The sequence below is a fragment of the Neovison vison genome, chromosome 13 (assembly GCF_020171115.1).
Source record: "Neovison vison isolate M4711 chromosome 13, ASM_NN_V1, whole genome shotgun sequence".
Taxonomy (NCBI): domain Eukaryota; kingdom Metazoa; phylum Chordata; class Mammalia; order Carnivora; family Mustelidae; genus Neogale; species Neogale vison.
In genome coordinates, this window is record NC_058103.1 from 136,556,209 (window position 1) to 136,569,714 (window position 13,506).

General features: G+C 41.7%; 1 pseudogene; it reads left to right on the forward strand.

The window, feature by feature from the left end:
* The first annotated feature begins 11,459 nt into the window (after positions 1 to 11,459).
* On the forward strand, positions 11,460 to 11,650 carry LOC122893873 (annotated as a pseudogene).
* Positions 11,651 to 13,506: the final 1,856 nt, after the last annotated feature.

The window sequence follows — 13,506 nt, forward strand, 5'->3', positions numbered from 1 at the left end:
CGTTTCCCAGCTACCTTTCCCCCTGGACAGTTGCTTCACACTGCATTAATAATACCTGAAGAATACATATTTTACATTTTATAAACATTTCATTGCCACTGGCCCATTTCAGTCTATCTAGTGCCCATTTTGGTTGGTCCTAGGGCCAGGAACAGAAGGAGCCATTTCTTCTCCCACAGAAAGCTCAGTCTAGTTCAGGGAGGCAGACACTTAATCCAACACAACAGCACAGAAGGTGCCTTGAGAGAAAGAAACACAGGAGCTGTGGGAGAGCAGAGAAGAGCATCAGAGAGAGGTGGGTGAGTGCTGGGCTGCTGTAGGAAGAGGAAATGGCACGCGAGGAGGTTCCAAGGCATGAAATTACACATAGGTTTTGAGGAACATAAGTTATTAAGAGCAGGACATGAGCCTAGTAAAAGGTATGGCCACATGGAGGGTCTTGTGTGCTCATCCAAGGAGACGGAACCCAACCTGAGGGGAAGGAGAGCCTTTGATGGTTTCTTAGCAAAAGTGTGTGTTGGAGGATGCGGGGTGGACTTGAATATAATTTCATTGCAGGGCAAGGAATCAATGAGATGTAAGCAACATTGGAGGCTGAGAATGAGTAGCCTGCAGAACTGAGGCTTTCTTAGACAAAGATCCCAGGAAAAGGGACAGGTGAATGGAATTGTGATACGCTCAGGAAGCAGCCTCTGTATAGTTTGGTGACTTAGGAACGTTAGAAAGTTGGGTAGAAAGGTATATAAAATGCTGGCTTTGGTGCCTAGGTAAGTGGGGGCGCCATTCACAAGACGGTGCAGCCAGAAGGGGGATTAGGATCAGGGAGAATTGGTAAGTATACTTTTATAACAGACATTCTCTCCCATGTTCTAACAAAATTCTGGAGACTAGATGTGATGGTATGATGAAGTCGATCTTTTGGCAGGGAATCTTAGATACTCAAGATAACTGGACCCATCCAGGGCCTGCACCTGCTTAGTGCCAACTATGGGCCCAGAAGCAAGTTTTATTTTCTCTGGCTCAGAGCTCCTTTAACTGAACTGTGAAAGTTAGGTCCTTCTAACTCTACATCTACTTGCTGTTCTGCAGAAGGCAGGAAGCATACCAGACACACTTAGGGCAGAAGAGAAACTGTCTTCCAAATTCCTTCCTTCGATTATTTGATATATAATATGAGCACTTCCTCTGTGCCAGGCACTCTTCTAGGTATTAGGAATTCAGCTGTAAACATTTTGCTCTTGTGGAGCTTACTTCTAAGATCTGGAATCAGATAATTACAGACACATGTAATTATGCAGAGGGAAACAGTTGCTCTGGAGAGAAGAGGGGTTGGGAGCATTGGGAAGAGGAGGCTCTCCTTCCTAGAGACGAGTCAGTTATCAGGAGATGTTGAGCAGAGATTAGTAGAAGTGAGAGCATGAGACATGCAGATACTAGGGAGAATATTCCAGGACACAAGACTGCACATGCACTTTTTTGAGGGGAGAGACAACAGATTTGCTAGTTGATGGGCTGTGCCATATCAGACAAAGACAAATCAAGGATGGCTTCCAGGCTTTCTCTTGAACAATAGCAACAGTGAAGTTGGCATTTCTTTAGGTGGGGAAGAATGAAAGGAGCCGGTTTGGTAGCTGGAGGGAGACATTTATTTTTGGACATGTGAATTTGAGATGTTTGTTAGACAGCAATGCGGGGATGTTGAATAGATGATTAATAGATTATATGTGTGTGTGTGGCCTTGAGTGTTGAGGTCTGGGATGGGGACAGAACCTTGGAAGTCATTAGCATTTAAATACTGCTTAAGACCGTGAGACTAGCCCAGATCACGAAGGGATTGAGTAGAGACAGAAGAGGAAAGAGGTCTGAGGACTCAGCCTGAGAATGTGGGCAATTCACCTGGGAGTTGAGGAGAAAGTGGGAGAGGAGATGAAGAAGGGACAGCAGGTGAGAGAAGGAGATCTAAGAAGGAAATGTGACCTGGAATCTGGTAAAGGCATACTTTTACAAAAGAGGGATTTGTGCTACTGTTCGATAGATGAAGAAACCTAGAGACCAAGACCTGCCCGTTGGAGACTGTTAGCTGGTGGAGGTGACTGGTGACATGGATGGAGTGGTGAGGGAGGGAGCAGAGAGAAGAGGGGAATTGAAGACAGTACAGCCACGTCTTTCAAGGAGTCAGGTTGTGCCGATGAAGTATTTGGGTTGCGGGGGGGCCAGGAGAGAGTTCCTTGAAGTTGACTCTTTTTTTAAAAAAAATGATTTATTTATTTATTTGAGAGAGAGAGAGAGAGAGAGCAGGGGGAGGGACAGCGGAGAAAAACCCAAGTAGAGTCTGTGATGAACGCACAGCCTGAGGGGCTTGATGCCGACACTGAGATCATGACCTGAGCCAAAATCAAAAGTCAGAGGCTCAACAGACTGAGCCACCCAGGCACCCCTGATGTTGCCTTTTTTTAATGGGCAACATGACCATGTGTTTAATACCAGTAGGCTCCATCTTAGAGGAAAATACACATTGATGATGTAGGAGTGAGACCCTAGACCAGGCATGCATTGAGCTAACTAGCAGGCTCCACATTTAATCAGAATGAGCATGTGTGGTGGTCTAAATGGAGAGAACCTAGTCTCCAAGATGAGGTAGGGGCTAGAATAGCTTGGAAGCTTATGAAGTAGTGTATCAAGGCAGCTGAGTATCCCTCTGAGGATGGGTTTGGGGCACCTGGGTGGCTCAGTCATTTAAGCATCTGACTCTTGATTTCAGCTCAGTTCATGAGATTGAGCCCCTTGGGCTCCACACTCAGCAGGGCATCTGCTTGAGATTCTTTCCCTCTGTCTCTCCACCCTCCGCATCTTTAAAATAAGTAAATAAGTAAATTTTTAAAAATGTTGGATTCATGCTTTGTAGCTTACATTAGAAAAAAAATTCCAGATGTATTAAAATGAAATGCTAAAGAGTAAAATTTTAACAGTATTTAAAGAATCGAGGAAGGGAATTTTCAGTGTAAACACAGGGTGGAGAAAGCTTTTGGAGTAGGACACAAAAGTGAGAATCTCAAGATGGAAATGTTGATAATTTCAACCTCACACAAATATGAAATTCCTCATAGCTAAAAATAGTTCAAATCTTTAAAAATACACGAGGGCATGTATATAATTCAAAGATTGAAAAGCAGCCGATTTCCAAAACATATGGAGATTTATAAACAGTAAGACAAAGATGAACAACCAAAGGGGAAAATGAGGGGTCATGGACAGGTATGACTTGTAGGGAAGACAGCCTGGCAATATCTTTCAAAATTTAAAAAATGCATATATCCTTTGTCCTGGAAATTCCATTATAGATTTTTTTTTTACTTGAGCTCCATGCATGTAAAATGATGTTTAACAGGGATATTTGTGGCAGGATTATTTGTAATAACAAAAGTTTGGAGGATCCCTAAAGATGATCTACCAGTGGGATATAGGTGTTATGAATTTATGCAACAGCTAAGCAAGGGAATACTATATAGGTGTAAAAAAGAACAAGGAGACTCTCATATACTTTAATCTCTAAGATTCATGAGTAGAGAAAAAAAAAAATGGGAGTTTCTCGGTGGCTCAGTTGGTTAAGCAGCTGACTCCTGATTTTGGCTCAGGTCTTGATCTCAGGGTCTTGGGATGGAGCCCCGCTGTTACTCTGCACTGGGCATGGAGGCTTCTTGAGATTCCCTCTCTCCCACACCCTCTTCCTCTGCCCTTCCCTACTCACTCTTCCTCTGCCCTGCTTTTTATACACACTCTCACTCTCGTCCCCTCTCTAAAAAACAAAACAAAACATGAAACACTTATATCATGTCCCATCCTTTGTTGTGGGAGCAACCTAGGAGTCAAAATAAACATGCAGCTACGCTGGGAAATGTGAGATATGTGCCTGTAGTAGGGCAGTCTGAAGCTACAAAGGTGGGGGTTGGCTACTATTCACAGAAAACCTGGGACACACCAGTCCCAGAAGGTGGGAGAGAAGCCATCCAGCAGAATAGCAGACTAATTCCAATCTCAGAATTCAGGAGGCAGTGAAGATTAAGTCCTACACAGGGAAAATGTCATTCACTGAACAGTAATGGGAGAGTTGTTCCCACCTCTCATTTTTAGAGGCCAGTGTAGATGTGTGCTTCAACAGGAAACTGGGGTTAGGACTCTTTTATCTCAGAGTGCTTATAGGAATTGAATAGAACTTTCTTAACTGGATGAAGGTTGTTAATCGGCAAGCTACTACAAATATCCTACGCACTGATAAGATAACAGAAGCATTCCCCCTAATGTGAGGAATGTCATAAGTTCCATTATCTCTTCTGCTGTGGAATGTGGTACTGAGCCCTGGCTGATATAATAATAGGTCAAGTTTTAAAGAGATAAGTATTAGATGTTGGAAATAGAGGAAACAGATTAGTTACTAATTATTAGAAATAGAGAATTACAGTTTAGTTATGCCTTCTTAAAGAACACTTCTGTGTTTAGCTACACCTAGGAACTCTCTTGTTAGAGAAAGTCCAAACATGTTTTCAGTTGAAAATTCTCTGCTGTTTCTAAGAAAAGCATTTACATGTGCAGTTGAAACAAATGTGGAAATATAGTTAGACATCTACTATGCATACACATACAGAGACACAAACATATTGATGGGTTAAGAGTCTGATTATGAAAGTCAAGACTATACAATTATTGGAATAGAATTCGGAAGAATACTTCACACTCATCATTTATCTCATTTTTTTTTAAACCAGGGAAAAATGTGGGAGGCTGACCGTAAAAATACTGAAAAGTTCTGTACTCTGAAAAATCTACTGAATAAAGTAAAATGACAGCAGTGGTCTGGGGAAAGTTAGGTCTACTGGTTGTTACAATTGACTAATATCCATACTAGATAAATAGTGATTACAAGTCAATAAAATGGTGAACAATCCAGGATCCCTGGATTCCAAACAAACTCTGGATCCCAGGGTCCCTGAGATCACAACCTGAGCTGAAACTGAGAGTCAGACCCTTAGCTGACTGAGCCACCCAGGCGCCCTCTGAAGTTCATCTCTTAAACATTACATATACTGCCTCTCATTCTATGCTGCTTTTGCACATCCCCAATTATATCTTCTTAATGTACTTAATGAAACAGTACTTAACAAATTGATCAATTAATTAATACATTCTTTCACCATTTCTTGCTTTATTTTTACAATCATTCATCTGGGCCAACTAGGAGCCATGTATTCTGCTATACTATAAGGGACATTTAGATTTAAGGAAATACGGTCCTTGCCATCAAAAGAGCTACAAGTGCAAGCATGTTATAAGAGCTTAACATCACCTCAGTTATCATGTTGTTCCTATTCCAAAATGCTAGTTATATAGAATTTCCATTGGAAATATCTTTCCTAGACAACTTCTGCAGGGTGGCTGAATTGAATTAAATTTATTTATTTATTTATTTTGCCCTAATTAACAGTGTAACCTTGCACAGTTTGCTAAAACTCACTGAGTCTGGAGTTCTTCACTGTGAAACGGAGTGATAATACCAACTTCTTAGTATTTGGGGAAGGATTAAGTGAGCACTAACATGGCATATAAAAGAAATTAAATAAATGTTTGCTGCTTGAAGTGCTACAATCAAGGAATTTGTATTCTAGACCCCAAGAGGACAGGTAGAGAAGCAACCTCAGAATTCTGTAAAAAATGACAATGGAAGAGATAAGCCCAGGTAGAAGGGACATTAAGCATGTTGGCATGTTGTCGGCTTGGGCAACAACCAACCTATGCATGTCCATTAGTGATCAGCAATGTTGTTATAGGGCTCTGGAAGCCCCGTGATGTTCCAAACATCAAGCTTTTAGTAGCTGGCTCCATGGCAGGTGAGAGGGAGGACTTCTAGGAAGAGAGACCAGGGCAGTAATGACTATGGAAGGATTCTAGTAATCTCTTGAGGAGGCTTAGCACAGTGGCTACTTCTAGCAGATAATGAAGTATTTTAATAATTTAATCATAGAGAAAAATCTTGCTAGTTAATACCAGCTCTGTGCAAAAACAGAGGAGAGATAGGGACACTCAGTGGAATTAGAGAGCACTTCCTGGAGGAGGAAATTAACCATAAAATAAAACTGTGGAAGCCATGAATGAATTGAAAGGACATCATCAAACTTTTCTTCCCCAACTCTAACAAAAGGAATGAAAAAGTCAAAAGAAAAATCCTGAAGTTTTAACCAACAGTAACCAACTGAATAAAGGACTTGAGCTAGAACCACAAAGTCCAAAGCCTGATGGTTGACGACGGAAATAGAAGGCAGCAGAGACTTCAGGGGTAGGGGTGCTGTTCCTAACAGCTTCTCCAAGCTCTTGAAACCCACGGTGCTGAGTTGACCAAGACTCGAATATTCTCACTGTGTACCTAGGTCTTCAAAGAAGAGGACCCCTAAGTTTCCTTTACGTAAGAGAAAAGTAGAAATGGCTGCTGGAGAAAAAAGGGAGGAAACAAGAAACATGAACAACAGAGAGTCTCTCTTTGGCCAAAAAGTAGACATGGCAACTACATAAGGAATTAGAGATATTCCCAATGAGAGTGGGGCCACCCCTAATCCCACCCCATCTAGATGACATGAGTTCTGAGCAAGAGTATTCCACAGACGTTTGGAAGAAGAGCAGAGTGGAGACATTCTTCTAAAAAGAAGAAAAGCAAAAGCTCGATCCCAGGAACATTTCCTGCTCTCTAACATTTACTGAGGGTGGAGAAAACTGGTGGGTGGAACAGGAGATACCCATTCATTGGTAAATCACAGCTCAGTGGGAAGACAGCAGCCCACATATCACCAGAGCAAACAAATGTCTGATCAGGACTAGGCAAACATGAGTCAGATGGAAAATACATTATGGCAGGCAAATTAATCTGCTTGAGGTTTTTCAGGTGAACAAGTTCTTTGGGAAGAGGGGTACAAAAGACAAAAAGAAAAACAAAAAACAAAATACCATGATATGCAAAAATAAGGAGATGGCCAACTAGAAGAAAAAATTGAACAGAAGACCACTTTTAGCAATTGTGTTATGCTATCCAGAGCAATTTAGTAAGAATAAAAATTCAGGTTAGTTCCAGATGAAATAATAAACCAAGTAACTAAAAAAAGAGATAGAGAGAGAGAGAGAACTTCCAGATCTAAGGACACAAGCCAAAACTGTTATTACTGAACTCAAATATAAATTACATTTTATAAATAAAAAGGGAAGCTCCAGAATAGGAGAAAACACTTGCAAATCACATATCTGAAAAGGACTTGTATCAGAATATGTAAAGAATACTCAAAACTCAATAGTAAGAAAACAGTTCAATTTTCTTTTGTTATGTTATGTTAGTCACCATACAATACTCCATTAGTTTTCGATGTAGTGTTCCATGATCCATTAATATAACACCCAGTGCTTATTGGAATATGTACTCTCCTTAATACCCATCACTAGACTGACTGATCCTTCCATCCCCATCTCCCTCCCCTCTGAAACCCTCAATTTGTTTCCTGAAGTCCATAGCAACACCCACCATTTGCATCAACGTGGATGGAACTGGAGGGGATTTTGCTAAGTGAAATAAGTCAACCAAAAGACAATTATCATATGGTTTCACTCATATGTGGGACATAAGGAATTGCAAGGAGGACATTAGGAGAAGAAAGGAAAAAACGAAAGGGTGGGAAAATCAGAGGGGGAGGGGAACCACGAGAGTCTATGGACTCTGGGAAACAAACTGCTCAATTTTAAATGGGCTACAGATTTACCCATAAAATGGAAACCTATGTGCACACAAAAATCTACACATGAATGTTTATAGAAGCTTTATTTGTAATTGACCCAGACTGGAAAAACCCAGATGTCCCTCAGCTGGAGAGTAGATGTATCAAGTAGAAGAGCCATAAAATTCAGTAGTACTCATTAATAAAAAGGAACAAGTGACTGATACATGCAAGGTAAATCTCAAACGTATCAGGCCAAATGAAAAAAAGCCAAAGTCTGCATACTGTATGATTCCATTTCTATAACCGTCTGGAAAAAGCACTATAGAAATGGAAAGGAGATGATCGGTTGCCAGGGCCTGTGGAGGAGGGCAAAGCTAACTACCAAGAAGCAGGGGCACATGTGGAGGGTTAGGGACGTTCTATAACTTGATTGTGGTGAGAGTTACCTTACTGTTTGTCAGATGCAGAATTCTACCTTAAAAAGGGTACATTTACTGTATATACATTACACCTGAATAAGAAAATGGAAAGAAATTTTAAAAATGAATAAATTAAGGGTCCTGGGGTGATGCAGTTAGCTAGGCATCCAACCCTTGATTTGGGCTCAGGTCATGATCTTGAGGCAGTGATGGGATCGAGCCCCATGTCAGGCTCCACACTCAGTGCAGAGTCCGCTTCCCATTCTTTGTCCTTCCATCTCTGCCCCTCCCTGCTCGCAGCTCTCTCTCCCAAAGAAGTCAATAAAATCTACAAAGAAAAAAAAAAAAAGTAAATAAATTAGGAACACCAAACAACAGTGAGGAGTCTGAAAATCATATTAGTGATGCGGAGAAAAGACCTGATAGAATCACAGACAACTGAAGCTAAGAGAGTAATAAACTAGGAGAGGCTTTCGGTTTCCGGTTCTGCGCATGAGGAGCTCTCCATTTCCGGTTCTGCACCTGAGGAGCATTCCATTTCCGGTTCTGCGCGGGAGGAGCTTTCCGTTTCCGGTTCTGTGCATGAGGAGCTTTCCGTTTCCGGGCCTCGGTGTGAGGAACATGGAAGTGGCCGCGCTATCCCAAGTGGAAAAACAACCAGCTGAAAAATTAACAGCTCCTCTTAACCGTTAAAAGAGAAGTGAGGTCACAGGGCAAACCGCCGCCCCCCAGACTGAAGACACCATCCGGCAGATACGGAGAATCCCAACTCCCCAGTGGAGAAACCACGGCAGGAACCAGGGCTGGGAGGGAAACCGGAGCTGTCCTCGATGAATTCCTGGAGGCTCAGTGTGGGCAAGTCAGTTCAGAATCCCAGGGGGACCCTGGCACTGGGTGGTCTTCATGTTTCTGTGACTTTTACCTCCAGGAGCTTGACCAGGTTCTCACAGCGAATGTAGACATAGAGATGATATAAAGATATAGATATATTGTATGTATTTGAGAGAGAGAGCGAGCACAAGCAGGGGGAGCAACAGAGAGGGAGGGCGGGGGAGAGAGAGAACGTCTCCAGCACATCCCATGCTGAGCGGGGAGCCAGACACGGGGCTCAGTCCCAGGACCCTGAGATCATGACCTGAGTCAAAGCCAAAAGTCAGACACTCACCCAGCTGAGCCCCCAGGTGCCCCTCACAGTGAATATTGGTTGGGGGGGGTGGGGAGATCCCCCCCCCCCCCCGCATGCTTCTGGCAGGGAGAGAGAAAAGAACCATTTAAAAATATGCTAGAGCATCTGTTCTTATTCAAAAGATCTGCTCTCAGGAGAAGCTTGTTAACCAGAGCTTAACATGCTGGGGTTTTATCCGAGCTTACTTGAACTAAGGGAGGTGGATCCCCCCCCCCCCAACTCCAGGCCACTAGAGCCATCTTGTGCCACCTAAGGAGCGGGCGGGAGAAATATTCGTGAGGTCCACGGTCCATAGGTACAGGCTCACTAACCGACTGAGGACTCAGAATACTTGTCCTCCCCCCACTCCTCATCGCCACATTACTAAAGGCCTCTTGCCAGTGGTTCTTTTTACCTGGTACATCATGTCTGGCTATCAAGACACAGTTGCTAGGCATACCAAAGGCCAAAATGTACAAATACAGTTTGAAGAGAGAGTGCAAGCATCAGAACCACATACGGCAGGGACGTTGGAATTGTTAGACTGGGAATTTAAAACAACTATGATTCATATGCTAAGGGATTTGATGGATAAAGCAGATAGCATATGGGAACAGAGGGGCATTGTTTTTTTTTGTTTTGTTTTGTTTTTTCCAATTTATTTATTTTCAGAAAAACACTATTCATTATTTTTTCACCACACCCAGTGCTCCATGCAAGCCGTGGCCTCTATAATACCCACCACCTGGTACCCCAACCTCCCACCCCCCCACCCCCCCCCACCCCCCACCCCCCGCCACTTCAAACCCCTCAGACTGTTTTTCAGAGTCCATAGTCTCTCATGGTTCACCTCCCCTTCCAATTTACCCAAATTCCCTACTCCTCTCTAACGCCCCTTGTCCTCCATGCTATTTGTTATGCTCCACAAATAAGTGAAACCATATGATAATTGACTCTCTCTGGTTGACTTATTTCACTCAGCATAATCTCAACAGAGGGGCATTGTAAACAGAGAGATGAAAATCTTAAGAAGAAATGCTAGAGATTTAAACAACAACAACAACAACAACAACAACAATGCCTGGGTGGCTTAGTTGGTTAAGATCTGCTTTCCTCTCAGGTCATGATCTCAGGGTCCTGGGATTTAGTCCTGTGTTAGGCTCCTTGCTTAGCAAAGAGCCTTCTTCTCCATCTGCCTGCCACTCCCCCTGCTTGTGCTCTCTCTTTCTTTCTCTGACATATAAATAAATAAAATCTTAAAATAAAAACCAGCACTGAACAGAGACGAGAAATTCCTTTGATGAATTTATTAACAGTCTGGATGTGGCTGAAGAAAGTGTCCCTGAGCTTGAGGATCTATCAATAGAAACTTCCAGAACTGGAAAGAAAAAAAAAAAAAAGGCAAAAACAGAACCAACCAACAACAACAACAACAACAACCCCAAAACAATGGACAACAACAAAAACCCAAAAATAGAAAAAAATATATAGCAGAATATGCAAGATGTGTGGGACAACTGCAAAGGTGTAACATAAATGTGATGAAAATATCAGAGGATAAGAAAGAAAGGAGTAGGATAAATATTTGATACAATAAAGACTGAGAATTTCTCCCAAATTAATATGACACACCAAACTACAGATCCAAGGAGCTCAAATAACACCAAGAAGAATAAATGCCCCCACAAAACCCCCAAATAAATAACAGAAAAACCCAAACTATACCAAAGCATACCTAATTCAAGCTACAAAAAAAATCAAAGATAAAGAAAAAAAATCCAGAAAAATCAAAGATAAAGAAGCCAAAGGGAAAAGACACCTTACCTACAGAGGAACAAAAGTAAGAATTACATCTGATCTCTCAGAAACCATGCAAGCAAGAACAGTATGAAATGAAATATTTAAAGTGGTAAGAGGAAAACCCCTGCCAACTCACAGTTCTGTGTCCCTGCAATATTCTCTTTCAAAAGTCAAGGAGAAAGAAAGACTTCCTCAGACAAAAATTGAGGGAAATTTATTGTCCGTACACCTGCTTTGAAGAAATGTTAAAGGAAGTTCTTTAAAGAAAAGCAGTGCAATTTAGGTCAGGCTTTTGGTGGCAGGGTCTGGGGAAGGAGTGCAGGTGCCATGTCCAGCCATGGGGTTGGTGAGAAGGTCCTGCAGCAGCCCAAGAAACAGACCAGGGAGAAGGACAAGGAGCATAAGGCATTCAAGCAGAAGCAGAAGAGAAACAGAAGAAACCTGAGGAGCTAAAAGTGAAGGCCATGGGGAAAGATCCCCTGGCTGCAGGTGGAATTAAGAAATCTGGCAAAAAGTAAAGCATTCCTTGTACCAAGGCAATGTTGGTCTATAATTCCATGCCTGTTTAAACTTCTGGATTCTGTGTCATACTGTCTGTTGCTGCCTATACCTAGAATGAAGTGTTGTCTTAGATCCTGTTGTACATTTAAGAGTAAACTTTTATTAAAAAAGTCAATCTATTATACTAAAAGAAGTAATAAGGGTCAAAAGCTCAGATCTACATAAAGAAAAACATCAGTGAAGGAAGAAGTAAAGGTGAAATAAAGATTATGCTTATGTATGCTTACATATAAGTGAGTTGGATGACAGCTATGATTTGAGGGACAGAATGGGAGAATTTGTAACATTTTGGTATTATAAGGTCCTCACACTGCCCATGAAGCAGTATAGTGTTATTTGGAGTGGATTTGAATTAGCTGTAAATGTATATTACAAACTTCAGAGAAATCATTTTAAAAAGAAAAAAAAGTACAGTTAATATGCTGAGAGAGAAAATCGAATCATATAAAATGATCAATTCAAACCCTAAAAGGGCAGAAAAGGAGTGGAAGACAAGAATAGGAACAAAGAAAGAAAGAACAAGGACAACAAATAGAAAACAGTGAAAATATGGTAGATATTGATTGAACTCTGTCAGTCATTACTTTAAACCTCAATGGTCAACCTACCAATTAAAGAACCAAGATTGTAAGAGTGAATCAAAAAACAAGGCCCAAGCCCATATTCCCTACAAGGAATCTGCTTAAAATGTGAAGATGCATATAGATTAGAAGTCAATGGATGGAGATAGGGCACCTGGGTGGCTCAGTGGGTTAAAGCCTCTGCCTTCAGCTCAGGTCATGATCCCAGGGTCCTGGGATCAAGCCCCACATCAGGCTCTCTGCTCAGCAGGAAGCCTGCTTCCCCCCTCTCTCTCTCTCTCTGCCTGCCTGTCTGCCTACTTGTGATCTCAGTCAAATGAATAAAATCTTTAAAAAAAAAATTAAAAAAAAAAAGAAGTCAATGGATGGAGAGAATTATACCATGCTAACACTAACAGAAGGAAAGCCGCAGTAGCAATATTAATTTCAGACAGAACAGGCTTCACAGCAAGGAAAGTTATCTCTTTTTTATGCAAAAAAATACATTGCATAATGCTAAAAAGGCTTAATTCTCCAAGAAGATGTAATCTTAACATGTAGGGCACCCATCACAATATGTCAGAGAAAATAATAGGAATTCAGGGAGAAATAAATGCGTCCAATATTATAGTAGGAGACTACTGAGAGATGTTGCTGTATATCATCTGTCACCAGGAAATTGCAAATCAAGACTATGGTAAGATACCGCTAAACCCCTCTTAGAATGGCCAAAATTCAGGTCATGGACAGCACCAAATTCTGGTAAGGATTTGGAGCCACAGGAGCTTTTGTTCATTGCTGGTGGGAATGCAAGAGGGTACTGTCACTGTGGAAGATAGTTTGGAGGTTCTCACAAAGTTGAACTTACTCTTACATAGCATCCAGAAATCCCCAGTAATTTGCCCAAAGAATTTGAAAAGTTATATTCACACAAAGACCTTGACAAGGATGTTTACAGTGACTTTATTCATCATTGCCAACATTTGGAAGTAACCAAGATGTCCTTAGGTAGGCGAATGGAGAAATAAAGTGGTACATCCATGCAATAGAATATATTTTTTAAAGATATTATTTATTTATTTGACAGACAGAGATCACAAGTAGGCAGAGAGGCAGGCAGAGAGAGAGGAAGGAAAGCAGGCTCCCTGCTGAGCAGAGAGCCTGATGTGGGGCTTGATCCCAGGACCCTGGGATCATTACCTGAGCTGAAGGCAGAGGCTTTAACCCACAGAGCCACCCAAGCGCCCCATGCA